Source organism: Crocodylus siamensis, chromosome 1 (genome assembly GCF_052110815.1).
Source record: "Crocodylus siamensis isolate JL-2025a chromosome 1, ASM5211081v1, whole genome shotgun sequence".
Taxonomy (NCBI): Eukaryota; Metazoa; Chordata; order Crocodylia; family Crocodylidae; genus Crocodylus; species Crocodylus siamensis.
The window spans coordinates 60,534,239-60,560,632 of record NC_143395.1 but is presented as its reverse complement, the minus strand read 5'-3'; the positions used below and the strand labels follow the sequence as shown (position 1 = coordinate 60,560,632).

At 46.9% G+C, this 26,394-nt stretch overlaps 1 protein-coding gene across 10 annotated transcripts in view; it reads left to right on the top strand.

The window, feature by feature from the left end:
- Positions 1–26,394, top strand: part of FILIP1 (filamin A interacting protein 1) — a 209,276-nt gene that overhangs the window by 150,463 nt on the left and 32,419 nt on the right. The window contains exon 1 of one of the 10 annotated variants that reach the window (XM_090035136.1): positions 11,881–12,219. The exons of 8 other annotated variants lie outside the window; for them this stretch is intronic. The gene's annotated coding sequence lies outside the window, so the exon portion shown is untranslated. One more of the 10 variants, XM_090035127.1, reaches the window with a different exon arrangement.

The following is a 26,394-nucleotide window of genomic DNA, read 5'->3' as shown; positions in this document are numbered from 1 at the left end:
ATGACACAGGGATTTACTTGGCCCTAAATTGAAGCGGTGTTTTTTAAAAATAGAGGAGACTAGAGTCATCTTGTTAGGGTCACCTGACCCCCAGTTATCTTTCCTGCTTGCTGCAGGGGGCTGGGCCCAATGATCTTCCCAGGTCCCATCTGGCCTTACAATCTATGAATCTATGAAAAACCCACCACTTCAATGTAGGGCCCCCGTTTCATCTACACACACCCACAGAAACAAAAATATGCTTATCTATACATATTTTGGGAAAATGCTAGAGCTTAATGATTCTTCTGTTGCAGAGAACTCAAAAAGATCACAGCAGGTGAGAGTGTTTTCTACACTATGGGCTCCTACTTTAAATCTCTGGGTCTTTCTTCTGAATCACATGTAGGTGTTTGGATACTGTGCAATATTAGCATTTTTAGGTGTGCAATGGCATATTTAAAAGGATCTCACAGCACCCTAGAGCGCTATAGCATTGGCTTCCTGGTTGAGAATCACTGAGATATACCCTTTATGCTACAGTTACAGTTACACATAGAGGCTGGTGGATTGGCAAGTGTTTCCCTTATTGAATGCTGCATTGGGTTCGATGGTTTCATCAGTCACTATCAATTCTTGGTTCAGGAGCTTTTGGTAGTGCTCTTTCCAGTGGTTTTTGATGAAGTCGTCTTAAGGAGTGTATTGCCATCTTCAGATCTAAGCGGGGTGAGTCTGCAAGAACTTGGTCTGTACACAGCCTTGATTGCACTGAAGAAGCTCCACATGCCTTCTCTTCCCACCATTGGTTTCTGATTTTTCAAATCTTTCTCTGGGCTTTAGATTTAACGTGTTCCCTGCTTCTGACTAGATGTAGGATGGCTTTGCCAGTCATAGAAAGCTTTTCTCTTCTGATCAAGAATGGCTTTGATCTCAGCATTGTTTTCATCAAACCATTCCTGATGACATCAGGTGATAAAGCCAATTGATTTCATGCAAGCCTCATAGATGGTCTCTTTTAGAGCTTGCCAATCATCTTCAACACAAACATTATCATTTTGCATCCTAAGATTGACAAGGTTCTTACTGAGATATTTGGAGGGCTTTGCAGTATCTAGGGGTCTGAAGGTAATTGATGTTGTATAGTAAGAGAAGCACTTGCCAGTCCACCAACCTCTGAAGAAGCCCACTAGGTGATAGCAGGGATCCTAGTTTTCTCTGATAAAACAAGCACAAATTCGCTGACAAAAAAAATGCAAATTCTCTAATAAACCCCCCAAAATCTGTTATTAACATTAAAGCTCCCTGCAGTCCCCTGTTCCCGCCCCTACCCCCTGCCCTGCTGGTGCCCTTCACTTGCCCCCAAAGTCTTCCCCAGCCCTGCTGGTGCCCCTCACTGCCCACACAACAGCCCCCCCCACCTTACTCATGCCTCTTACCCCTCACCTATAGCCCCTGTCCCCCAGCCCTGCTGAAGGACCCCCCCAGCTGCCAAGGCTATGGGGCCAGGGACCCAAGTCTGCAGCTCCCTTCCTCCAACCCTTTGCTTGACCTGTGGGAGTGATCATTCTTGACCATGGGGGATTACAGCCACTGTTGAGCTACACACAATAGAACATCTTGAATAGATAAACAGTGTTTTAATTCTTTCATTCTTTGCAACAGAATATATAGGAGACCCTTACTGTTTAGATGCAATGATGGGCTTTTTAAATCTAAAAATAAAAACAACCAACCAATTAAACAAAAGTATAAAAAGTCAAAATCCCAGAAAGGAGCTGTGTGGAAAATATATGTTTGAACATCATTGGATTTCAATATTTAAGATTCATTTATTAACTCAGGCAGGGTTCTTTTGTTGGATATGATATCTTTTATTAGACCAACTGAATAGTTGGAAAAAAGTTCTTAGCAAGCTTTTGGGTGCAGTAACCCTTTGTCAGACAAAGGGAGTCTCTACTAGTCTGAGACTCCAAGGAATGAGAGAAGCTAAAAGTGCAGTAGGTTTATTAACTCACTCATGCCTGCAAGACCTCTCCATTTTCCTCACGTTTCCAGGACAGATGTACCAGGAGATGGGATTTTTTTTGAGGTAGGGTGGTTTGTGCAGTTTGCTATGGATCTGCCTAGAGGGGAGCAGGCAGGGAGCAGGTGTTGGAAAAAGGGATTGCATGCTGCTGCCACTATCTCTAGCTGAGCCCAACACTCCAGGTAGCCACTGACTGTCTCACAGCTACAGCAAGGAAGAGCAGCCCTGGTTTGACTGGGGACAGCAGCAGCACTGGGTAGGTTCCCTACTTCCTGCGTCCAGAGATTCCAGCTGCAGAGAGTGGCTGTGCAGGGTGCTGGGCTCAGTTGAGGACAAGGTAGGGGGGGCAGGGGAGCAGCTTTTAGAAATTCATAGTATCAGCCTCCAACAGTTTTAGCCTCTGTAGCTGTATCCATTTATCAGGGATCCTGCACCGTTGTTGGAAGTAAGACTGTATGTTGATGCCCAGATCCATGCCTGATGAGAGGCAATGGCCTGAAATTAGTGGGGCTGCCCACAGGTATGAGAGTCTACCTGCACAATTCTTTCTGCAGAATGGCGCCTGCGATAATTATCTATTGTGTTTGAGGTTTTGCTTTATTTCCAAATATAAATTGTAAATAATGATTAATGATCCTCCTGAAATACTCTACGCCTTGCATACATAGTGGCTAAAAGATTCCTTACACCATGTGTTTTAATTCTTCCTCAGATCTCTTTTTTTGCCAAGTAATACACCAGAAGCTGTACTGGGTATTCAGTGGAGGTAGAAGTGACAAAAGAGTTATAACACATGCAGAGAATACAGGGGAATGTTGATTGGGATAGGAGCTTTGTGGGAATTAATGGACTGATAGGTGGACAGAGAAAGTGGATGGGGGTTTAGGTGTGGGGTGACTACAACTGGGAATGAGGAAGGAGACTGAAAAAAGGACATGGGCACTGGGAATTGAGAACTGGGGGCAGTAAGGATGAGGACTATGAGTAGAGCAGTACTGGATGCCAATGTGGGCAAGAGAGACAATTCAGATGAGGAGCCAGGAAGGAGAAACTAGAACTGTCTAGGTAAAGAGACTGGAACTAGGTAGAGGAAGAGAGACCGACACTGGCTATGTGAGGCACTAGCTATATGTGACCCGAATGAAAGCCACAAGTGTTTAAGAGAAAACTGGGATGAAAACAAGTTAAATGGAATGGGACAGAAGAGATCTCTTTTCAGAGAAATAGGCAGAAAGTCTGTGACCATTGCAGAACATGTCTCTCCTGAGCCTGGAGTGGACCCCAAGATTCCTGTATCTCACCATTCTTCTAATATCAGCAAGTTTCTCTGAAAGTCACTGCCAAAGTGTCCAACCTACTTTTAGTGCTGGCCCTCAAAACCATTGACAGCCTGCTACTGCTATCAGTTATTCTGCTAGCTCAAATGGCAGCTGTCTGTGCAGTGGATCTAAACATTCTAACCATATGAAGAACAAACAGCGTGGGTCTCAATATGATGCCACATGATGGAAAATCTTGTGATTTTATATTTTTTGCCAGAACTTTTCCATGTAATTTCCTTATTAAAACAAAACTGGACAAGCAAAAATGCTACTACATTCTGGTTGCAAAGTCAAGCATGTCAAAGCTAGGAAATACCAGAATTAAGGATGTCTGTGCAACCTTAATTTGTTGTTCCAAAATGTTTAGATTGTGATATAGTTCAAGGTCACATACTATTTTTTCTTTTGCAGGACTCCTGATTACACATAATGGCCCTGTTCTCAGGATACATCAGGAGTCTATAGGGAAGGAGACTGTCTTGACACAGGACACTGCTTATTTGTTGGAAGGAGGGTGTGTTTACACATGCAATTAATGCACCTGAATTTTATTTCACAGTAAATTCAGATGCATTAAACTTTGGCTGGAAACACTTCTACACGTGCACCCTGTTGGGTGCAGATTTGTGCCCAGTGAGAGCAGTCAGGTCCAGGGCTGCTCCTGCCCTGCTGTTGCCCCTGCAGCAGCCAAGGGGAGCTATAGGTTCCAGCCACAGTTGGCACTCTTTAAAATTCTACACCACTTCTTGTTCCCTGGTCACATGCTTCTCTGGCCTGGAGCAGTCTGTAGCCTTCTGGCACAGCCTTCCAGGACACTGTCCCTAGAGCCTGTGCTCAGCACACCATGGTTGCTCCTTGCCCATCCCCTGGCAGTGACAACCAGTGCTGCAGGCTTCTGTTTGCCAATGTGCTAGCTATGCTCTGCACCTGTACTGACTGCTACCTAGTCCAGGTGGGCCATGGCCCCTTCCAGCCCACCCTGCCACATGGCTACACAGGCAGGCATAGGGCCCAGCCTGTACCCCACCACCCCCAGCCTCTGCTGATACCACTGCAGGTGTAGATGCCGCAGCAAGCCCAGTGGGCTGGGTGCTGACCTGGGGTTGAAGGTGAGTACTGTCCATCCCACTCAGCATGCTCCCCCCTCCTCTTCTATGAAGCTAGAGCCACCAGGGCCCAAGTGGGAAGCTGCTCCAGCCACAAGCTGCTTCAGCCAGGGGCTGCATGGAGGTAGGGTGAGTGATGGGTGGTAGACAAGGCAGGGGACCAGGCCATCAGGGGACCAGGCTCAGGAGCAGGGGCTGGGGACCCTGCCCGGTGCAGGCAGCGCTGCACCTCCTCCAAAGCTCACTGTGGGGCTTGGCACTGGGCTGCAGGTGGCTGCCAGGGGCCAGGTGGGGCTGAGGCCAGGGGGGGCTGGGCACAGGCAGCACAAAGGCGACCACGAGGGGTAGGATGGTGTCCAGGACCCAGCAGTCCTCCTGTGTTGCCTCCACTTCCTGAACCACTATGTCACTCTGCTGCTCCTGGGCTGCTACCATCCTCTCCAGAAAAGTGAGGTGCCTCTCCTGGAAGGCATGGTACTCCTGGTCCCTCTCCCACTCCCTCTTGAGTCGCTATGCCTGAAAGTTTGTGAGCCACTTCTCCACCATTTGGACCAGCAACTCCAGCAGCATGGTGTGTTCCAGGCTCCGGTGCCCAGGGACCATGGTAAATTGGCTAGGTCAGCCCTCGTGCAGGCACCCACTGACCGAGCCCTCCCTCCCTAGTTCCAGTGGCTGGTTTCCACCACAGGCAGCCTGTCTTCCTGATACCCTACCAAGACTGGGTTAGGGCTGGCTCCTGGTGGCAGCTCCCATGGCAATGCCAGACTAATTGCCTCCCCTTCTCCCCACAGGCAAGGAATTTTGTTCCTATGCCACCAGGCCTGCAGCACCTAGCTTCTGGGACCCTGGCACCTGGCTCCTGCCTGGCTGGGACTCAGAGCTGCTAATGTCCCCTTCCTTCTCCTGGTGGCCCTCTCTGGAGAGGCACCCCAGGCCAGGGCCCCCACTGCATGTCAGCTGCACCTCAAGCATGCTGCTGGTTGGAGTCACTCAGGTGTGCTTTGATGAGCTGTTTGAGCACACTGAAGGGTGTCCCAACCACTACACCCTGCTGCTTCTGATTGCCATGGTTCCCCAGGTGCAGCTAGCAATGTGGTGTGTGGCTCTGAGCTTTGACAGTGCCCCAGGCAAGTCTGCACTTCCCTGCATCATGCACCATTGCCTGGAGAGTTATCTCTTTCTTAGCTATGAGTCCCTGAACCCCGTGGCCAATGGGGAAATCACTGCTGCCATCAGTGTTTCTCTGCATGTGATGGGCCCCTGGTTGCCTAGCTGGGAGCTTGCAAGATACTGGATAAAGTCCTGAATTGCCTCCTGCCTCCTTGTGTGCTGAAGGGGAAACTCTAGTGGGCAGTGGGGGAGTTTGGCCAGCCAGGGCAGGGAGTGCAGAGGAGGGAAGGAGAAGGAAGCCACTCCCCTACCCCTCAGCTCTGTGTGGGGCCCCTGGCTCCAGCCGTGCAGCCCAGAGGTGGGTGAGTGAGCTGGCACAGGAGCAGGTGGCTGTGGTGCCCCCTTCCCCTCAGCCTTCCTCCCTGTATGGGGCTTACTAGAAGGGCATGGTAGGTGTTCCTGGTGGCCAGACTCATTCCATGCCTCTGATGAAGTAATCTGGCTGCCTACCATGTTCTCTGGGTACCTTCTGGGGCAGAGCTGGAGGTGCTTGCTGCTGGGGCCATTCCCAGCCTGTCCTCACTTCAGGTGCACTGTCAATTGGCAGAGCAGGTCATGACCTTGGCTGCCTGAACTGCCAGGTGATGTCAAGGGTGGGGAGTGTGCTGGGACCTGGCACTGGTACTCCAAGAGGCCCTCTTCTGCTCACTCCTCCTAGCTGGGCCATAATGCAGGCTCTGGCAGCCTGCCCATACTCAAGAACATGTGGAGGGCCTTGCCAGGGTCCCTGAGGCCCAGGATCCAGTCCAGCTGCTACATGAAGGGCATGGACCTGTGGACAGCCCCAGACTGACAGTTGTGGACCCACTGACATGGACTTACTGTCCCCACAGGACCTTTACCTTTATGTAGCACTGATGGCCAGAGTGCTGGTGGCTGTGCTCCTACATGCACTGCGCCATGACCACATATATGTACACGTTGGCCCAGATGGCCCAGGCATATTGCCACTAGATCTCTGCATTGCTTCTGATTGTGATAAGCTCCAGGGTCTCCTGCTCAGTCTAGTTTGGCCCCCAAGCTGCTGTCTCCACTGTTGGGGAGGCTGAAATAGTAGCTGCTGCCAGGGCCTTTGGGGGATCAATCTGGGGCTCTGGGTGCTTGTCTCAACTGGCACATGCCCACTGGTGTTGGGCACAATGCCTAGGAGGCACACTCTGCCTGCGTGGAGTCCTGGGGGGCAGAGCCAGGGAGCAGGGAGCATGCAGGGAGCATGTGCCCACAGCAATGGGGCACAGAGCCCATCAGGCAGACAGGTGCTGACATTGGCCCTGGGGGCCAGAGCCAGGGTCCATGGGGCTGCAGCACCTGGCACGTGCCCACACTGGTGCCCAGGGGGCAGGCAGAAATTGACACGGGCCCCAGGGATCAGGCAGGGTGTCCAGAGACCAGCTGGGAAAGCCAATGAGCTGTTTCTGCCATGTGGCTGGAGAAACTGCTGGCCATGTGGCTCTGCACCAAGCAGGAGGCTGGCCCTCTGCTGGGGTGGCTGATGGGTATCGAGGAGGGTCCGGGCAGCTGGCTGAGCCAAGCTCACGGTCTCCTCGGTCATGATGGGTTGGCCGGGTGGGGGCCAATTGGATGCGAACAGGTTGGGATTAGTGGCGGTTGAGTCGGGGTGGCACAAAAGCTTGATGGTTGTAAACAAGCAGATTTATTGACTTACGCTTTGGTGGCGCAGGTACAGATGCTTCTTGTTACAGTTATACAACAAACAAGGGTGTCTGTCCACTCACGAGGTTTGGCAAACAAGCCCTTGCTCTCTACCCCTGGGACTTGCCCAGGGATAGATGCGACTGCCTGATGCCTAGTCCCAGAGTTGGGAGACAGCTCATGAAAAGAGATAACGAACAAACAAAACTGTAACTGAACACGGAGAAAGTTTGTGGTCCAGTGGGTAGCCGAAGTCAGTAGCCAGTCGAGAGATAGCGGGAATCCGATGAGGTGATCTGAAGTCATAACCAGGTCGAGCGGGCTGAAGGTTGAATGCCAATAGGTCGAAATGGAGAAACGGTATCGATGCGAAGCGAGAGGCAGGCGAGGAGGAGACCGGTAGGCCTAAGGGCCTAGCTAAGAGACAGCACTGTGATGAGCAGTCACTATCTCTAGCCACGTGTGCTGTCCCTGAGACGGTCTCTGGCAAGCCAGTCTCTGTCACAGAGTTCCCGGGTCTCCCCCCCAGGGAGGGGCTTAACAACTTTTAAAGCAGTCCTGTGGCCAATCAGGCTGCTTGACTGAGTGAATTTTCCAGAAGCGTGACCTCATTCCAGTTAGTCTCTGAGCATGCCCAGCTGCAAGCTCTGTGAGGCAACTGAGTCTGCGTCAGAGAAAAACTAGTTCAGGCCTGAGTGACAGGCTGACAGGTCATGAAAAGGGCACCTGCAAGGCCCGTCGCCATGGCGCATGCCTGGTAGCTTCTGTCTTGGCAGCACACACAGAGCAGATTTCTCTGACAACGGGGTGCAGCTCACACCGAGTGTCAGTGTCTACACATGTGCTAGGGTACATTAGTTAATGTGCCATTTTTGTAGTACCTAAATATATTGGTACTAACAAATGAAGCATTAGATTAATTTAATATGCAGTAATGGTCAAGCATGTGTAGATGGTGATATTTTATTGCACATGTAGATTAGTTTAATGCGCAATACAGCATCTTGTATTGACGCACCTGGAATGTAGTAAATGAGGCAGGGGACTGCAGGAACAGAAGGGCTGGTTAAAGCTGCTTTATGCCTTCAGGGAGAATTAGATTCTATTTCTGCTCAGACCGCAGAGTTTCTTTCTTCCATGATGGTTGGCAAGTTACTTGAGTAACTTTTCACAGTTTGTGAAAATTGTCACATTAATCATGTGCCCTTTGGTCCAACTGGAGACTCTATGGTTTGACTTGCAGCCATTGCTGAAGTCAGGGGAACTGTGCTCTGTACTGATAACAACTAAGGAATACCTGGTACTGGGCAAAAACAAGTCTTGGCATCTCATATTGTGCTTCCAGAATTAGACCTACTTTTTTGGTTCCTCACTTCCCCATCTCTAAAATGAAAATAATTATTCTCTCATTTCAGGGAGTGCTATAAAAATAAGTTCATTACTATTTGCGAAGCATTCCTGTACTGTATTGATGAGCATTATAAAAAAGCCCATGAAGAAACTAAGAATTGTTTTCAGAAGACAGTTTCAACAAATAAGACCGGGGTCACACATTGAAAACAAATAAAACAAATTATTGAAAAGTTACTCTTTAAGCAAGCTACATCTATCTTTGCTTGAAATGAGGCAGGGATCCTATGGAAAAGAAAGAGTGCATGATCATGTGATTAAAGGCAGTCTTATAATGCTTCTTGAGCCAGTTTGCAGACTACACAAAATTGGGAAAGATTGTGAACATACTGGAGGATGCAAGCACTATCAGAAGGACCTCCAGGGATTGGAAAGTTGGACTAGAGCTAACAGAATGAAGTTCAATATGAACATATGCAAGGTGCTACACATCAGGAGGAATAATCAAAAACACACTTACAAAATGGGGGATACATGGCTGGATGGCAGCTCTATGGAAAAGGACTTGGGCATCTTGGTAGACCACAGACTCAGTATGAGTCTGCAGTGTGGTGCAGCCACACAAAGGGTAAACATAATTTGGGGCTGCATCTATAGAAGCATTAGGTGTAAGACATGGTAGGTGATAGTTCCTCTTTACTCAGCACTGCTTAGGCCTCATCTGGAGTACAGTGTGCAGTTCTGGGCTTCCCATTTTAAAAAGGACATGGAGAAGTTAGAGAGGATCCCTAGGTGAGCACCAAAGATGATCAAGGGCTTGGAATGCAAGTCATATGGAGGGCGGCTGAAGGAGCTAGGCACATTCAGTTTGTGGAAAAGGGACTTTAGAGGGGAAATGATAGCAGCCTTCAAATACTTGAAGGGCTGCTATAAAGAAGAGGGAAAGCACTTCTACAATCTTGCTGCAGAGCTGAATGAGGACCAATGGCTTCAAGTTGCACAAGGTAAATTCAGATTGGATAACCAGAAAGTGAAAATAGTGAGGCAGTGGAATAGACTGCCTAGGGAAGCTGTGGACTCTCCATCTCTGGAGGTGTTCAAGAAGAGGTTGGACAGCCACTAGTTGGGGATGATCTAGGCATAGCTATATCTATTTTCTACCATGGTATTTCCCGTGCTTCTGGGCTTTGCTGGTTGCTCCTGCCCCTTCTCCCTGACACTATTTTCTCTGCTACGTGTGGCAGGGTTTTTTTAAGCCTCTCCAGGGGCACTGGGTGTTGGCTACAGCTAAGGATTGGGACCATGAATGGCCCATGCCCCCAGCAGCTGGGGGGGCATGGCTGCGCCAGTGGCAGTGGGAGCCAAGTGGTGGGGAGTGGGGAACTCCTGCAGGTGCTGCCTGCACTGTTGGTGGGGGTGGGGGAGGTGAGCACTGACCATGGGTCAGTGACCACCTGCAGGGACCACCAGCAGCATCGGCAGCGGCCAGGGGCAATCATGGATAGCCCGCAGACGCTGCTACCAGTGTGCCAGTGGGGTGATGAGCAGCGGCTGTATCACCTTTTTGCAGGGGGTACATTGTGATGAATAGGGGCTGCACATGCACCCGCGTGCACTTCTTATACGTCGCCCCTGATTGGGACTGCAATTGGGGGTGTCATTTCTCTTGTTATAGTAAAGCCAGAGGTTCCTGGCTAGAGGGTTTTCCCCTCCACTCAGTCAGCCTGATCACTATATTTGGGATCAGAAAGGAATTTTACCGCACTGTCAGATTTACAAGGACTGTAGGGGGTTTTGCCTTCATGGACTGTGGGGGGGCATGGCTGGCTCCCTACCTGGGACTTCTTGAGTTTATTTATACATAACATTTTATCGAAGCAGGACATTAGCTTCCGTGGTTCCTCTGCTTTACTTGTGGCAGGTGAGGGTGTTAGGTCTATGTTGTGTCAGTGTTGAGGGTAGTCTAATGTACAGTTTAGATTATAGGTGTATTGATAGGGATGACCCTGCCTCAGGCAGGGGGTTGGACTAGGTTCCTTCCAGCCCTACTTCTCTATGACTCTTTGATTTTATAATACATAAGCAAAAGAAAATAATGCATATTCCTTTTCTAACTTTTCACAGCTTGACTTTGCAACTTCAGTGATGTTTAAGCTTTCTCTGTGCAGTAATATTTAACATAGTGTACTCTTATGTTGCCAGTTCTTAGAATATTTAGTGTTCAGTCTGAATGTCAAGTTCTTGGGGATCATGTGATTACATGAAACTCCTAGCTTTTGTTTCATAACATCATAACGACTTTCAGACATCATTGTTGAAGAGAAAAAAACTTGAAAGTGTAACTCAAGTGTAATCTAAGGGCTCAGAAGGCAATGTTTTTCTTGTCAGAAAAATGTCAGAGCTGAAAATCTCCTTTTTCAGTCTGGTGTCCTGGAGGCCTGACGTCATTTTTAAACACTGAAATGTGGTAATGCTGTGCTTCCTTGATTTGTTACTGTCTCTCACATTAGGAGTGAATGTATGGCAGCAGAATTAGGAGCAAACAGTCAAGTGTACTAAATCAATGATTCAGACATAATAGATTTTCTTCATTTACTCATGCCTTTATCAAGTGGCTATGGGGTCAACTAATGGTTATCAGTAGTATGATTGCCATTTAAAAAGCAAACAAACAAATTAGAGCTTTTCTTGAGCTAAAGAAAAAAATGAGCAATGCAAACTTCTCTTTTGTATTAGCTCAGTTAAAAGAAAGCAGTTGATTGATGCATCCTGAGTTCAAATGCCTTTTTTTAATTGTTAAGTTATAAACTTCAAGCTCAGCGGGGGGGCTGTCAATAATAAACCCAGAAAATGGTATTATACTGGAATGCTGATAAAAGCAGACACTAACCATAGTTGAACTGATTTAAATTAGGAAGCACAGAGTAACATTAGTTTGGAGAGTGCATGTATATTAGCTTTGTGAAAGATGACTTCTAGGAAAGCACCTGCAAAAAAAAATAGTAATTGAAAAGTCTGCTTGCTATCTATTAGCATTTTTTGTACTTTGGATAGAATTCTTTATATTAATCAACTGTTTACCTAAACCCTAATGAATATCAACTCAGCATGCTGAATCTTAAACTAATGTGATTGCTACTTAAATTCAGCCATGCTGAATAGAGTTGGCTGGAATTCATTTTGTCTGGAAAAAAAAAACAGTGGGAGGAGAGAACAGATCCACTTCTTGTGTAGTTTTTTCTCGACCCCCCCACCCGATTCTTTCTAGTATAGGATATGCATTTTCCTAAGCTTTTCTGCAGCCAACTTATTTTCTCTTGCTAAGAATTGCTTTCTCTAACTCCACCCCTTCTCACTGACCAAAGTAAATCTGCACAATAATGAACCATATAAGGGAGGGATGACATCATCAGTGAGTGGTCCCAAGCTGTTTTGCACAACATTCACCTTTCATTGTTCTGATGACATGGTTGGAATGTGATGGCTAATTCCCTGTGGAGTAGGGGGGCTGAGCCAGGCCTGCTGAAGTTTTTCATCAGTTTTTATTATCATCATTATTATTATTATTACTATTACTATTATTTTCCTCTTGCAAAAAAATCTTATTTATAAGGTAAGAAAATTAAGATCTGTTTTTATTTAACAAATGCAAGTTGTTCTTGCACATGCGCATTTCACTTGTTAATGGGTTTACTTGGCAAGGGAACTCTGCTGTAAGTGTTATTGCAAATAACAGCTTGGGAACTGGGTTTGTACATTTGGGAGGCACTGACTAATCTGACATGTGCTAAGGGGAGAACTCTGCAACCTTTCCAGTTAGCTCAAGACTTTAACTGACTTGGAAGGGAGGAGGAAAGTGTATTAAGGTACTGAAACATCATGGTTTTAAATCAACTTATTTGAAATGCTTGAATATGAGTCCAAATACAATTTAAAAGTGTTTTTATTGGTGGGGTTATTTTATATTTTTTTTGTATGGGCTTGGGTTTGTCTGTTCAGACAACAAATTGGAATTTTCAAGAAAAGATAACCTTAAGTTAAACACATCTTTGGGAAATTTAATCTCAGATCTAAATCTTAAATCAACCTTACCTCACTGATGCATTTTAATGCTTTCTGCACACATACCATTCTGACATATGCTGCTATTCCGTGTATTTTTACTTATGATTTATTTTAAACATAAGAAAAATATCTGGGTAAAGTGCTATTGACTGTTTGGAGTGTTGTCTTGCATTCTGAACAGTTCCTCCCCCTTTTTCTCCCCCCTCCCCATCTTTGTGTCTTTTCTTATGCGAATAAGGTATTTAGAAACTTGGCAGGAAATTAGAACTAAGAAGTGTCATTGTTCTAAAATAGTGAGCTGATTCCTTGTTCAGTTTTAAGAGGGGATGGAAAGTTTAACACTGATGAGCTATTTTAACAGTGATTTTTTTAAATGAAGAAATCAGTTTGATGAGTATTCAAAAGAAGAAGAAAAACTATTGTAATTATAGAAGGTCACCAGAATGTATCCTAAGTAAAGCACACAGTTTTCACTTTCTATTTTGGTAATGGTAATGGAATTACAGGGGGGCAAAACTATTTATTTACAAGTCAGATTTCATTTAACACCATCACTTTGTGTAGAAAGGAAGCTTATGTGGTTCTTTTATCTATGTTTTTTTTTTTTTGTTATATATAGTCATCAACATTTTGTCCTTAGATGTATTGGCATTGGTAACTACCTTTTTGACAGGTCTTGACTTCATACAATTTACACATTGTTAAATTGAGCAACTATTCATAATTAGTGTATGTAGAAAGAACCACAACATATTTCTTTCCTTTTCTCTTTGTTAGTTGACTTTGAAGTTTAATGGAGTAATAATATGAGCAAAACATAACTGTAGTACATTTATTTTCTTTAATAATGTACGCTCTAACTGGTTGCATAAATTTTATTGGTCATTTTCTCCTTCTGTCAATTTAGAGACTTGCAAGAAAAATGGAAGCCAAAATAGTATTCTAAAACTTTGAAGGCCTTAGGTTTTGCTTTCCCAACCTGAGGAATAGATCTGATTCTGTTTATCTGTTTTATTTCCCAGAGGACTGGCTACCTATACTTTGGTTTTTAATTGAAATTGTGGATTCTTGGGATTTATGAAAATCAGGTCCAAGGTGTCTCACGCAGGGAACCCAAACTGGGGTATGTTCCAAAAAATTAATGACAAACTGAGATTTCCCAATGGTCAATGAAGTAACTTCTTCAAAATCTCATGTGAAACTTCAAGCCGAAAAAAGGAAGAAATTGCTTTAAATTAAATATAAAAAAAATAATTCTACAAAAGGTTACTTAGCTAATTTCTAACAATACTTGATGGTATGTTACTTTCCAACTAGAAACAATGAATTGTATGATCCCTCAAATGCTGCCTATGCAGTACCCAGCTCTCTGTATTTAAACTGGAAAGATAGGAAAAAGGACCTTTCTTTCCTAATGCTTCTCCAAGACTGTGTGTTATTGGCATGGGCAGTGGAAGCTGAGGCCTTAGGACCCTCAAATAGGAAAAATCCCTTTCATTAGCTCTCACTGGCTAATGTACCCACTGACTAATGTACCCACTGATTTTTTAATATTTTTCTTCATTCAAATGTACCTCCCATTCACCAGATAGGGTAAAAGGAATATAGTTACATCAAAAAAAGTTTTAGATCCCAGAAATGAATGTGGCAGACTTAGTGATGCAGCGCAGCTCGAATGGGCTTGGCAAATCTTCTTTTCAATTAGTGGAGCCCGTCCACCAATCAGGTAAGGGCTGGACGGGGCCAGCCCCTCCCCTCACACAGGGGGTGGGGCAAAGAGTCTCCTGGACGTGATTGAAGCCTGCATTCTGCAGGTCTGGCAAGACTTTGGAGGCGAAGCTTCCAGAGTGAATAAAAAGAACTGCGTGCCCAGCACATGGCAGATGTGTCAAGGGACAAAGAAGCAGGCAGGGCGAAGAAGAGTATAGAGAACTGCTTAGCTCTTTTGAGGTGGAAGCAGTAGCCCAGAAGAGCCATGGAAGACCCCTCAGCAGGACTGGAGCAGCAGACAGCTTTGGCTACAGCCCCAGTGGTGGACAGACAGGTGCATGGGGCAGACCCTGGGAGCTGCGGGAGGCAGCTCAGTTTCCTGAACACTCGGTACAAACGGCAGTGCACGGAGGCACCAGATCCTGGGAGCCTCACATGGTAGCTCAGATCTGCTACCCTTGGCATGCAGCTGAGGATTTGGTCTATGCAGCGGTACATGGCGTCCCAAGCCCTGGGAGCGGCACCAGGCTGGTTGGGTTTGCAACCCCTACCCAATGTGATGCCGGGCACCCGAGAGGCACCAGTGGGGTGCGGCAAAGGTCCGGAAGTCTGGGTTTCAGGGCCTGCATGAGGTGGTCTGAGCCCCAACGGAAGGCAGAAGACAAGGCCTGAATGTCAGGACCCCCATGAGGCGGCTCAAGGCCCGATGAAGGGCAGAAAGCAGGGCCTTACGCGGCCCCAACATGGCACCTGGGGCTCCCCGGATCCATGAGTACCCAGAGAACAGGTCCCCACAGGGGAGGAAGCCCAGAAAGGGGGTCCCCAGGGATCAGGGACCAGGTGGGCCCATCTGGGGCTGAGGAAATACTGGGACCCTCCTCCTCCTATGGTACCTGGAGGGCGTGGGGAAGATTGTACCTCCCATTTTGTAAATAGTTTTATATAGATAGATAGATATTGATAGATAGATATATTGCTGTCCTCCAATGTGGCCTGGGTTAAGTCAGCAAGTTGAGGTTTATTTGTATCTAATTGTTCTTGCTCTTGCCTGAACTTACCTGGTGATAGCTGTGTTGCCTAGCTATATGTATACCTGTTGTTGTTGCACATATTTACCAATACTTTCTTATAAATATGTAAATATCTGTATCAGTTGTATATTACTAGCTATCTTTTGAAGGTTCCCTGTAAACATTAATAAATGTGTATGTAGTTAAGCTATTCCTGGTCCTGGTTTGATTCTGTAGGGAATAAAGGGAACTGGCCAGTATTTTACAGATCCCTCTCACAGCACTTCTGCCTATCTTTTCTTTTGGAGAGGGGAGCACATAGTTGCGTGTGCCTGGGTTATGTAAAAATAACAAAATATGGATATAGTTTATCATGCAGCAATCTTTATGAAACAGATTCATATTCAAGTAGCACCAGGGAGCTCCAGTAATCCAAATGGCTAAGTACTGATGTGACAGGCTAGCTGGTAGTGATTTAGCCCAGGGATTTTGAAAGGGTAAAAGATGATTCGAGGGCTTGGGATTCCCTTTCCTCACCAATCTGGTAATGATTTGGCCCAGGGGTTTTGAAAGGGTAAAAGAGGACTAGAAGGCTTGGGATTCCCTTTCCTTACCAATCAGGCCTCAGAGGCTCACCCTCCATGTCTCCTGATTGGCCCCTTGGGTCACCTGGAGGGGGATAAAAGGGGCAGCCCAGCTGACTCAGGGGAGACCAGTGAGGGACCACAAGGAAGGAGTTTCAAAGAGCTGAGCCAGCGGGGTGGGAGCAGTTGCCCCAGAAAAGCGTGAAGGAGTGGGACCTGCAGGGACCAGTTGGACCCTCAGCAGTGCAGCATGCAACTGGCAGGAGAGGCTCCCTGCTGAGCTCCAGGATCCCCTACGAGACGCTGCAGCCAGCAGGAGAGGCTCCCCAGCTCCAGCAAGGATCTGAACCTGAGAGGTTCCCAGCTCTGCTTCCAGCTCCTCCAATAAGAGGCCAGGCAGCTTGATGTGAGGCTGGGGCTCTGGGAAGGTCAAGACCCCTAGCAGCTTGGACCAGCACCAGCTCTGGTGGTTGTGTGGTAGAGTTTCTGCCTACTGCATGGGTGATCCAAGTTCCAGTTGGGATGACTTAGGCTGAGTGAAGTGACAGAGAGAAATTCTTGTTGCAGTGGAAAGGGGATCATTGTGTTTTCCCTCTCTCCCCCGCTCCCCCCACCCTCCATATACCTAAGCCTTATATTCCTTGTTATTTGATGTTTTGTATTTTGTGCCTTTTATATTTTGCCAAACAGTATTGTTTGTTCTACTGCTTGTGTTTTATATTTTGTTAACCCTGTCTTTTGTCAACTGGATGAATATGTCTATGATTGTCAGTGTCTAACCTTTATTGAATTCTGCCCCTCAGGGTGTTGTAGTGTCTCTTATACCCCCTGTTTCATACCTGTTATGTTCCCAGTACTGTTCTGTCATTAAAAGGTATATGGTTAAGTCCCCAGTAGTAATCTGGCTTTGCTCTATAGGGGGAGGAGGGTCTCTACACCTCCCACAGCGCTTGTGCACCTGCTCTGATACCTTCAATTGGAGAGGGGGTACCTGTTGGAGTACCGCCCGGGTTACACAGATATTCAAAAAGCCTGTGGTGAAAGAGCTCTATCGCATTTTACTTAAACTGCTCTAAGTTAGAGCCCAAGCAAACTGAATAGATGTTCACTGTTTGGTGGGGGGAAGAAGGGCTCAGAGCCTGGGCACACACCTCCCAGAAGGCTGCTGGAGTGGCTCCTCTTCCCAGCACTGCTCCTCACAGTGGATGGCGACGGTCAACAGTGGTTGGGGGGAGACCCCAGACCCTTTGCCCCATAGTCCCCCAGCCAGGCAGCAGCATGCTGCAGGGCCGAGGCTACTGCAGGGAAAGAAACCCTGGATCTCTTCCCTTATGGCACCTCCTGCCTCTCCCAGTTGGGCAGTCTTTCCAGCCAGCCCAGGGGGGCCTACAGGGGAAAGTGGCATGGGCCTGTGTCCCTGCATCTTCCCAGCCAGGCAATAGCATGGTGCAGGATTGGGGTAGCTGCAGGGAGAGAGACTCACACCTGTGGCTCACACCTGGCCAGAGGGAGGAGGTGGGGTTGGGATCAGAGGCTGTCACTGCCACCCCATCACCTGCTGGAGGGGCAGGCACCTCCCCAGCCTCCCTGTCCTGCTGCAGTCCCAGTGTTGGGACAGCGTAGACACCTGCCCCCCTCACGCACCCAAATTTTAATGTCCCATCTAAATAAGACCCTTGCAGTGATGTTAACATAATCTTTTCAGGTAACCTGGCTTTTAAAATAAGTATCCTTAATCTGTGTTTCATAATGAACCCTAAAACCTAATTGCATGGTGGGAATGACCATCTTCCTACTGTTGACATTGAGCTGGTGTGTGATCAGTTAGAAAAGTTAGACATTTATAGTCAGCAGGACCAGATGAACTTCATCCGAGAGTACTGAAGGAGCTAGCCGAAGTCATTGTGAGATTTCTGGAAAAACTCTTCCAAAACTCGTGGTTGGGGGAGGCCCCTAAAGACTGGAAAAGGGCCAATGTTATGCCTGTCTTCAAGAAGGGGAGGAGAGAGGACGTGGGCAACTATAGGCCAATTAACCTAACTTCTATCCCAGGCAAAATCCTGGAAAAATTCATCAAGGAGTGGTACAGTGCACTGTAGATGCAATATGCTTGCAGAAGATAGGATTCTGAATGACAGCCAACATGGCTTCATCATGGGCATGTCTTGTTTTAACAATCTCATCTCCTTTTACAACCAGGGAACTCCCCAGCTGGATAAGAGAGAGGAGGTCAACATCGTATACCTAGTCTTCCAAAAGGCTTTTGATCTGGTATGCCATGATTTTCCCATGGAAAAATTGGAGGATTGTGGGCTTAACTGCTTGACAGTTAGGTAGGTAGGAAGCTGGCTGTGGGGTAGGACCCAGAGAGTTCTAATGAAGGGATCAGTATCATCCTGGTGAGAAGTGGCCAGTGGTGTCCCTCAGGGTTCCATGCTTGGTTCAGTGCTTTTCAACATCTTTATCAATGATTTGGATATATGTGTGAAGAGCTGACTGGCCAAGTTCACAGATGCTCGGGCCAGGTGCCAGATGACTGGAAGATAGATGGTCCCCATCTTCAAAAAAGGGAAGAGAGAGGACCCGGGCAACTATAGGCCCATCAGTCTTACCTCTATCCTTGGGAAACTCTTTGAGAAGATCCTCAAGGAGCACATCTGTGATGGGCTGGCTTCAGGGATGATGCTCAAAGGCAACCAGCACGGTTTCATTAGGGGCAGGTCATGTCAGACCTGTCCCTTTTATGCCTTTTATGAACAGGTCACAAAGGCAATGGATGCAGGTGTTGCCATGGACGTAGTCTTTCTAGACTTCAGCAAGGCCTTTGACACTGTCTCCCACCCCATCCTCATTAAAAAACTAGGCGGCTGTGGCATTGATGTCCACACAGTCAGATGGATTGCAGATTGGCTCAAAGGTCGTACTCAGAGGGTGGTGGTGGACGGGTCATATTCAACCTGGGGGGGAAGTGGGCAGCAGAGTCCCCCAGGGCTCGGTCCTTGGGCCTGCGCCGTTCAATTTCTTCATCAGCGATTTGGACGATGGGGTGAAATGCAACCTGTTTGAATTCACTGATGATACCAAAATTTGGGGTGAGGTGAGCACGCTAGTAGGGAGGGAAAGATTGCAGCAAGTTCTGGATAGGTTACAGAAGTGGGCTAACATAAACAGTATGCGTTTCAATACTGACAAGTGCAGGGTGCTGCACTTAGGCAGTAGAAACCAGCAACAGAATGGGAAACTCCCTTCTAGAGAGCACGGAGGCAGAAAGGGATCTTGGAGTCATTACTGACTCCATGATGAACATGGGCCGACAATGCGAGGTCTCGGTTGGCAGGGCTAACTGGACCTTGTTGTGCAAGGAGGTGATCCTCCCCCTCTATGCGACACTGGTCAGGCCACAGCTGGAGTACTGCATCCAGTTCTGTGCGCCCCATTTCAGGAGGGATGTGGACAACATTGAAAGGGTCCAGAGGAGGGCCACCCGCATGATCTGGGGACAACAGGGCAGACCCTACACTGAAAGACTGTGGGACCTAAACCTGTTCAGCCTTCACAAGAGAAGGCTGAGGGGGGACCTGGTGACTGTCTATAAACTCACTAGGGGGGACCAGAAGGGTTTAGGGGAGACATCCCCTAGCGCCCCCTGGCATGACAAGGACCAATGGACACAAATTATTGGAGAGTAGGTTTAGATTAGACATCCGCAAGAACTACTTCACAGTTAGGGCGGCTAGGAGCTGGAACCAACTTCCAAAGGAAGTGGTGCTGGCTCCTACCCTGGGGATCTTTAAGAAGAGGCTTGATGCCTACCTGGCTGGACTCGTTTGAGTCCAGTTTTTTGTTTTTTTGTTTTTCTCCTGCCCAGGTGGGGGATCGGACTTGACGATCTACAAGGTCCCTTCCGACCCGACTTCTATGATTCTATGATTTTGAGGGAGTGTGATCGCACTTGAAAATAGGCTGCAGATACAGGTGGACCTGGCCAGGCTGGCAAGTTGGACGGATCAGAACCAGATGAAGTTTGAGAACACTGAGAAGTGTAAAGTGCTCCATCTGGGGATGAACAACCCCCAACATAACTGGCTCAGTGGCACCAAACTGACTAGCACCACGGCTGAAAGGGCCCTAGAGGTAATAATAGACCATAGTATGAAGATGAGCCGGCAGTGCGATGCTGTGGTCAACAGGACAAATAATACTCATGCATCAACCGATGCCTCTCAGGCAAAACCAAGGGAGTGATTCTTCTACTTTACTCAGCATTGGTGAGTACAGCATCTAGTTCTGGGTGCCGCACTTCAACAAAGATGTGGAAAAGCCTGAGAGAGTCCAGAGAAGAGCTACCCATATGATCAGAGACTTGCAAGGCAAGCCATATGAGGAAAGGCTGAGGGACTTGGGTCTCTTCAGTCTAAAAAAGAGAAGGCTGAGATGGGACTTGGTAGCAGTTTAGCCCTATGTTAGGGGATTACATCAAGAGCTTGGCAAATAAGTGTTCAATAGGGCGCCCTTGGGGAAAATCAGAAGTAATGGCCACAAACTCCTGGAAGACCGTTTCAGGCTTAACACTAGGAAAAACCTTTTCACAGTTACGGTGTCCAGATTGTGGAATAAACTCCCTTCAGAGGTCGTGCAATCACCTACCCTGGAAATGTTCAAGAGGAGACTGGATGGTCACCTTGCTAACTTCACCTGATCCCAATTGTCTTTCCTGCCTAGTGCAGAGGGGCTGGACTCAATGATATTGTGAGATCCCTTCCAGCCCCTTTCAATCTATGAATCTATAAATTCTTTTTGGAAAAATGGCACTGTGAGTTTCTTCCTTTGTGTCTCAGTGACTGAAACTGATATGGGCAGAACTAAGATAAAGGGCACTATGTGCAGCTAAAATAAGGCTGCAAACATTTATTGCAAGGCAATAAATTAATTAGCTTTAAATGAAGAGTTAAATCTTGTGATGAACCAGCAGAACCAGTTCAGCAGAGATGCCAGTTTAGAGATTCTCAATGCAGTTTGCCACTTACTCCATATTAAAAGGGTTTAGGACCAGCAGCCTATGTCCTATTTTGTCTTCATGTAAGTATTAGGGGCTTGGATGAGTGGGATCTCTGGTTGCATTTTACCGTAAAGACTAGGTTGTTGATTTTAGCCAAATTGGTCTAAGGATATAGGCAGGCAAGTTTCTTTGGGTAGACGTGATATATTTTATTAGACCAACTAAATAGTTGGAAAAATGTTTTTTTGGCAAGCTTTCAGGTGCAAACACCCTTCTTCAGGCATAGGGAGACTGTACTGGTGTTATATGTTCTCCAAGGTACCTTGCCTAAGACTGTGCGAATATACCTATATTTAAAAAATAATGTACCTTAGAGAACACATAACACCAGCAGAGTCTCCCTATGCCTGAAGAAGGGCATTTGTGCCAACTGGGTCCATGCCATAAATCATACTAACTTCCTGCAAGTACAGATGCAATACAGATGCAGGTACAACAACCAGATCTTTTGGCTGCTGACAGGAAGTTGGAAAAAACCTATGTGATTAAGGACAGTTTTACTTTGTGGGAAAAAATGCTTTCCAAACCTGAAAAAGTGAACAACCAAACCCCTGAAAAGTCCAGTGCCAATCAAAATCAATAAGAAATATTTGGCGCACAATGCTTGGCACACAAGGTACTCTGAGCAAAGGATCAAGGTAGACCTTGGGAGAGACTGAACAATAGCAGCCAATCAGAAACCTCTACACTCTCAACAGCTAGTCCAACATCATGGGAGATGGTAGCTTGGAAAAGAATTGTTCCTTTGTCTTTCCCATACCATGAAGACTTCATGCAACCAGAAGTCTTAGCCCCAGTTATGTTGAGATGGGAAGGGGAACGTTATCCCTGTCCAGCCACACATCTGTCCCCCATTCTGTCTGGCAGGAGGGACATTTCCAGTACAAATTTGAAGAATGAATATATAAGAAATCAAGAGCTTCTCTACGTCCTTTTCCACTGCTACCAACCAAGAAGAAAAGCACATTAGTGCACAGAAGGAAATAGGGGTGTTACATCTAGACTGGCCTCCAGGACCTAACATTGGTTGGTACCAGATGCTTCAACAATTATTGCATCTTCCTCTGTGATAGAATTATGTACCACCTTGCCCTTCTGGAACATTTATTCTTACTGGTTAATGTCTTTTGATGGTTGGTGTATGACCTGAAGTATGAGAGTGTACATCCCTTATTATTTCTATCTGATCCATTGTTACAGAGCATATTCTCATTATCCATATTGATTTTTAAATCCTCTCCTGGACCCTAGAACATTAATTTTACCCATGACTGGAGAGCAGTTAATTTCCAGTCATCAAGATAATGCATAATCTCTGAATATAATGAGTTCCTCAGGGAGCATAGAAACTCAAATTGGAATAGTCACATTCAGAAGGTGATGGAAGAAACACATTTTCATGTAAGTCTTCACATAGGAATTTCTGGTAAAATATAAAGAAAAGAAAATAATACTTTGATCTCAATGTGCTTTCCAAAAGTGTTTCTTATCCCCCATTTTACCAAGAACTTAGGATACAGGGGGTCTGATTTTTTGGCCTCTCAAAGATACTGAGCACTTGAAACTCCTATTGATGAACATCATTTTTCAAACTTGTCTCCACGACTCTGGAAAGAATAAGACAACATGGCCTTAATTTGTGGGACAGAACTTTCTATTTGTAACTACACAGTTTTCTGTATCTGGCTCTTTATTTTGTTGTTCAGTTGATTTTTTTCATTGCTTTACTAAAACTATGACATCATTTTAACACCAGATACAGGTTTTTTGACTGTCTTTATGATGCAGGGCACAGTTTTTCTTTACAGTGCATGGAGACATACCTGCTCTGAATCTCTGAAGGTTTTCTCAGTGAGTCATTGAGTGAGTGACAGTGAGTACTGTCACAGGCCTGAGTGACAGCATGATCCAGGTCAATGCTGGATACAAATCTCATAAGGGGCAAGATGGCGTCTTAGAATCTACTGAAGTTTCAGTGTTACAATTGAGTGTGAAGTACTGTACAGTAAGACTCATAGCTGATTTCTTTTTTTTTGCTCACTAATGTAGCCTGGGTAGTACCCAATTATGTACTCCCCTCTCCAGTTGAAGGGAATGTTAGCAGGGCAGGTGCACTGTGGGGTGAAATTGCTTACTACGAGCAGTTTCCTCCTTCCCCTATAGAGTAAAGCCCAGGACACATCTTAAGAATTTAACTATATACAAATTTATTAATACATAGGAAGAGTTAAAAATGGAACATATATATAAAAAACATGGAACATATGTGCAATAGCTATACAACTCTATGCAAATACTCTGGATGCAGGTGAGGGATCTGGGGAGCAAAGTTCTTAGTAAACATCATTCAATCTTATACTCTAGTGAAATACTAATCTACAAAGCATGAGGTGCAAATTCACAAAATATGAGGTACAGAAACATCAGATGAGAAAGCTGGATCTCTAAAAGGAAAAAAAAAAGCAGTCCTCATCCTGGGGCAGTGGCAATGCCCCAAAAATAAGGAGAGGGAAAAGATCCCGAGGGCTCTTCAGGCTCCCTGCTACCCAGCTTGAATAGCCCATGAAGGGGAACCCTCAAGACCCCCAGGAGCCCTTTCCCTTCAGTGCTTTCCCTCCGGGTGCTAGCCCTAACTGCTGGGGGGGGATCCCTCCTCCCCTGTGGGAATCCCCCTTCCCAGGGCAACTCACAACTCCCTGGGCCTGATGAATCTGTGCTGGTTTCCCCGGGTGAGGTGTATCCTCCCTCAGCAGGGAAGTCCCTAGCTACTCATGGCTCTCTCTGGGCTGGGCCCTCTCTAGGCCCTGTACACCATCCTGCGCACTGATGGCCCTTCTGTGCCGTGTGTTTGGCCTTGTGCAGCACCGGGGTCTTGGTCCGCTCCCAGACCTTATGTGCACTGTCTGTGCACCATGTTCCTGGCCTCATGCCAAGGATTAGAGACCCAAGCTGCCTCAAGCAACTCCTGGATCCTGGTCCACTCCTAGACCCTCGATGCACCGGCTGTGCACCGACTGCCTGGCCTCGCGCCAGGGGTTGGAGACCTGAGCCACCTCATGCAGCTCCCAGGGCCTTGGTCCCTCTCAGTCCCTCTGTGCACTGGCTGTGCACCAACTGCCTGGCCTCATGCCAGGGGTTGGAGACCTGAACTGTCTTGTGCAGCTCCCAGGGTCTTGGTCGCTGTTGGACACTCCTTGCACCACTTGCTGTGCCCCCTTGCAGCAGGGCTGACGGAATGTGGCCGCTTGCTGCTCCCTGTTCAACAATTCTCTTCTGGGCTCTTCAGGGGCAACAGCTTCTCCCCATTGGCCAGCTCTTCTTTGCCCTCTTCTCTGTCCCCTATCACAGCCATCTCTGTGCTGGGCATGCTGCCTTTTTATTCCCTCTGGGGGCTCTGCCCCGAGATTGCAAACGGACCAATCAGAGAGAGAGGGGATTAGTTCCCCCTCAGGTCTGGCTCTTCGCCTTGCCCCAGGGTAGGGGTGGGGCAAGTCTCTCCCCTGCCATCAGCTGATTGGTGGGAATGCCCCACCAATCACTTGAAGCCCATCTGAGCCAGCGAACTGTGCTTCTATCAGCAAGCCCACCACACTAATGACCAGGAATCCTGGTTTCTTGGTTTAAAAATCACAGATTCTCTGATTTAAACTCCCAAAATCTGCATTTTTCTGTGATTAAAGTGAAACACCAATATATACATTTATAGGCAGGCAAGGTTCTTTGAGTAGACGTGATACCTTTTATTAGATCAACTGAGTAGTTGGAAAACAGTTCTTAGCAAACTTTCTTAGAAAGACAAAAGGTAAGGCAGAGAAGGGAGGGGGGAGGAGGCAGGGGAAAGAAAAGGGAGACGTTACAGTGATAGAATACAAGGTAGAAAAGATGCTGTCTGTGAAAAAGGGAATAGTAAGAGATTAGGAAAACAAGAATGAGAGAAGACAAAAATGTGCCAGGATGTCAGAGAAAATATAAATGGGTAGAAATTAGAAAAACAAGGTAAAGCAGGGAAGGGAGGGGTCCCCCAGCTGCCAGAGCTATGTGGCCAGGGACCCAGGTCTGTAGCCTCCTGCCCATCACAGCAGCACCCAAAGCCTGGCTGCTGCCTGTGGGAGGTGGTGGCTGCTGCAGCAGAGCAGAGCATGGAGCCCAACTCCCTTTCTCCCATGGGAGGCATGGCCAGAGTGGAGTCTGTTGCAGGTGGGTGGATGCAGGCTGCCCACTGCAGGCTTGGGGCTCGCTGCCCTGCTGCCCTTCCCCCAGGGCCTCCACAGCTCAGTCAGCAGGACGCAGCATGGCAGGGCAGAGTGGGATCACATGGGGAAGCTCATTGCTGCTGCCGGGTGCTCTGCACCACCATGGGGAGGTGCCTCTTGCCTCCATGCCACTGCCTCTGCTGCTGCTAGGCAGGCAGGGGGTGCCTTGCCATGGTGGCACAGAACTCCCAGCAGTGGCAACAAGCTTCCCCTCCAGTCCCACTCTGCCTTGCTATGCCAGGTCCCCTCTGCCAGACTTACCTGCAGAAGCTACTCTCTAGACTGACTGGCAGCCATGTACATGTGTGAATGTGCACATGCATGTGGCATCCCCTGTCTGACCACCCTCCTTCCTCCTTCCAGACTCTTGCAGGCTGGAACTCTGCTAGCAGGGCAAACCCATTATTTCCCATATTTTTCTCCTTTACTGGTGAAAAGTGGGGTTTTCTTCTTAAAATGAGAAAATCTGGGTTTTACCACATTTTTCCATGGTGAACAGAAAACCCAGATCCCTGCTAATGGCACCATAAAACAAAACATTGTTGTATATTATTTCTGATAATTTGGGCCCAAGCTAGTCTTGATATGATTATCCCACTATTTGCCACAGAAATGGAGCTTAAAAAAGTTTCCATGGATACTGAAATAGAAGCTTATTACTTCATGAAAGGTCACTGCTTAAACTATAGGTAATCTAACTTTACTGTATAAGAACTGAGATGGAGTAAAATGCTCCCAAGGACTGTATTACACTTGTAAAGAGTTCACACTCATGAATTCACTCCTACATGTAGGTACTGTAATACTACTTTTTCTAAAATAGCTTTGCTTTTTGTGAAAGGTTCAAGCTCTCTGAAAAGTCCTAGAAAAACAATGGCAGCACCAGTTTTTACCTAAGGCTCCAGGTCCTGTGTCTCATCATTAGGGACCTACCAAAATCATGATTTTGCAGATTTCATGGAAATCACAAAATCCAGCATTGCCCACAAAAGTGGGCAATGTCTGTGAAATCTGTGAAGAAGAGAAAACTTACTGAAAATAAAATGCTGACTCCCCAAAGGGAGCCATCAGTCTTCATGGTGCTACAGGCCAGATGCACAGCCTGCC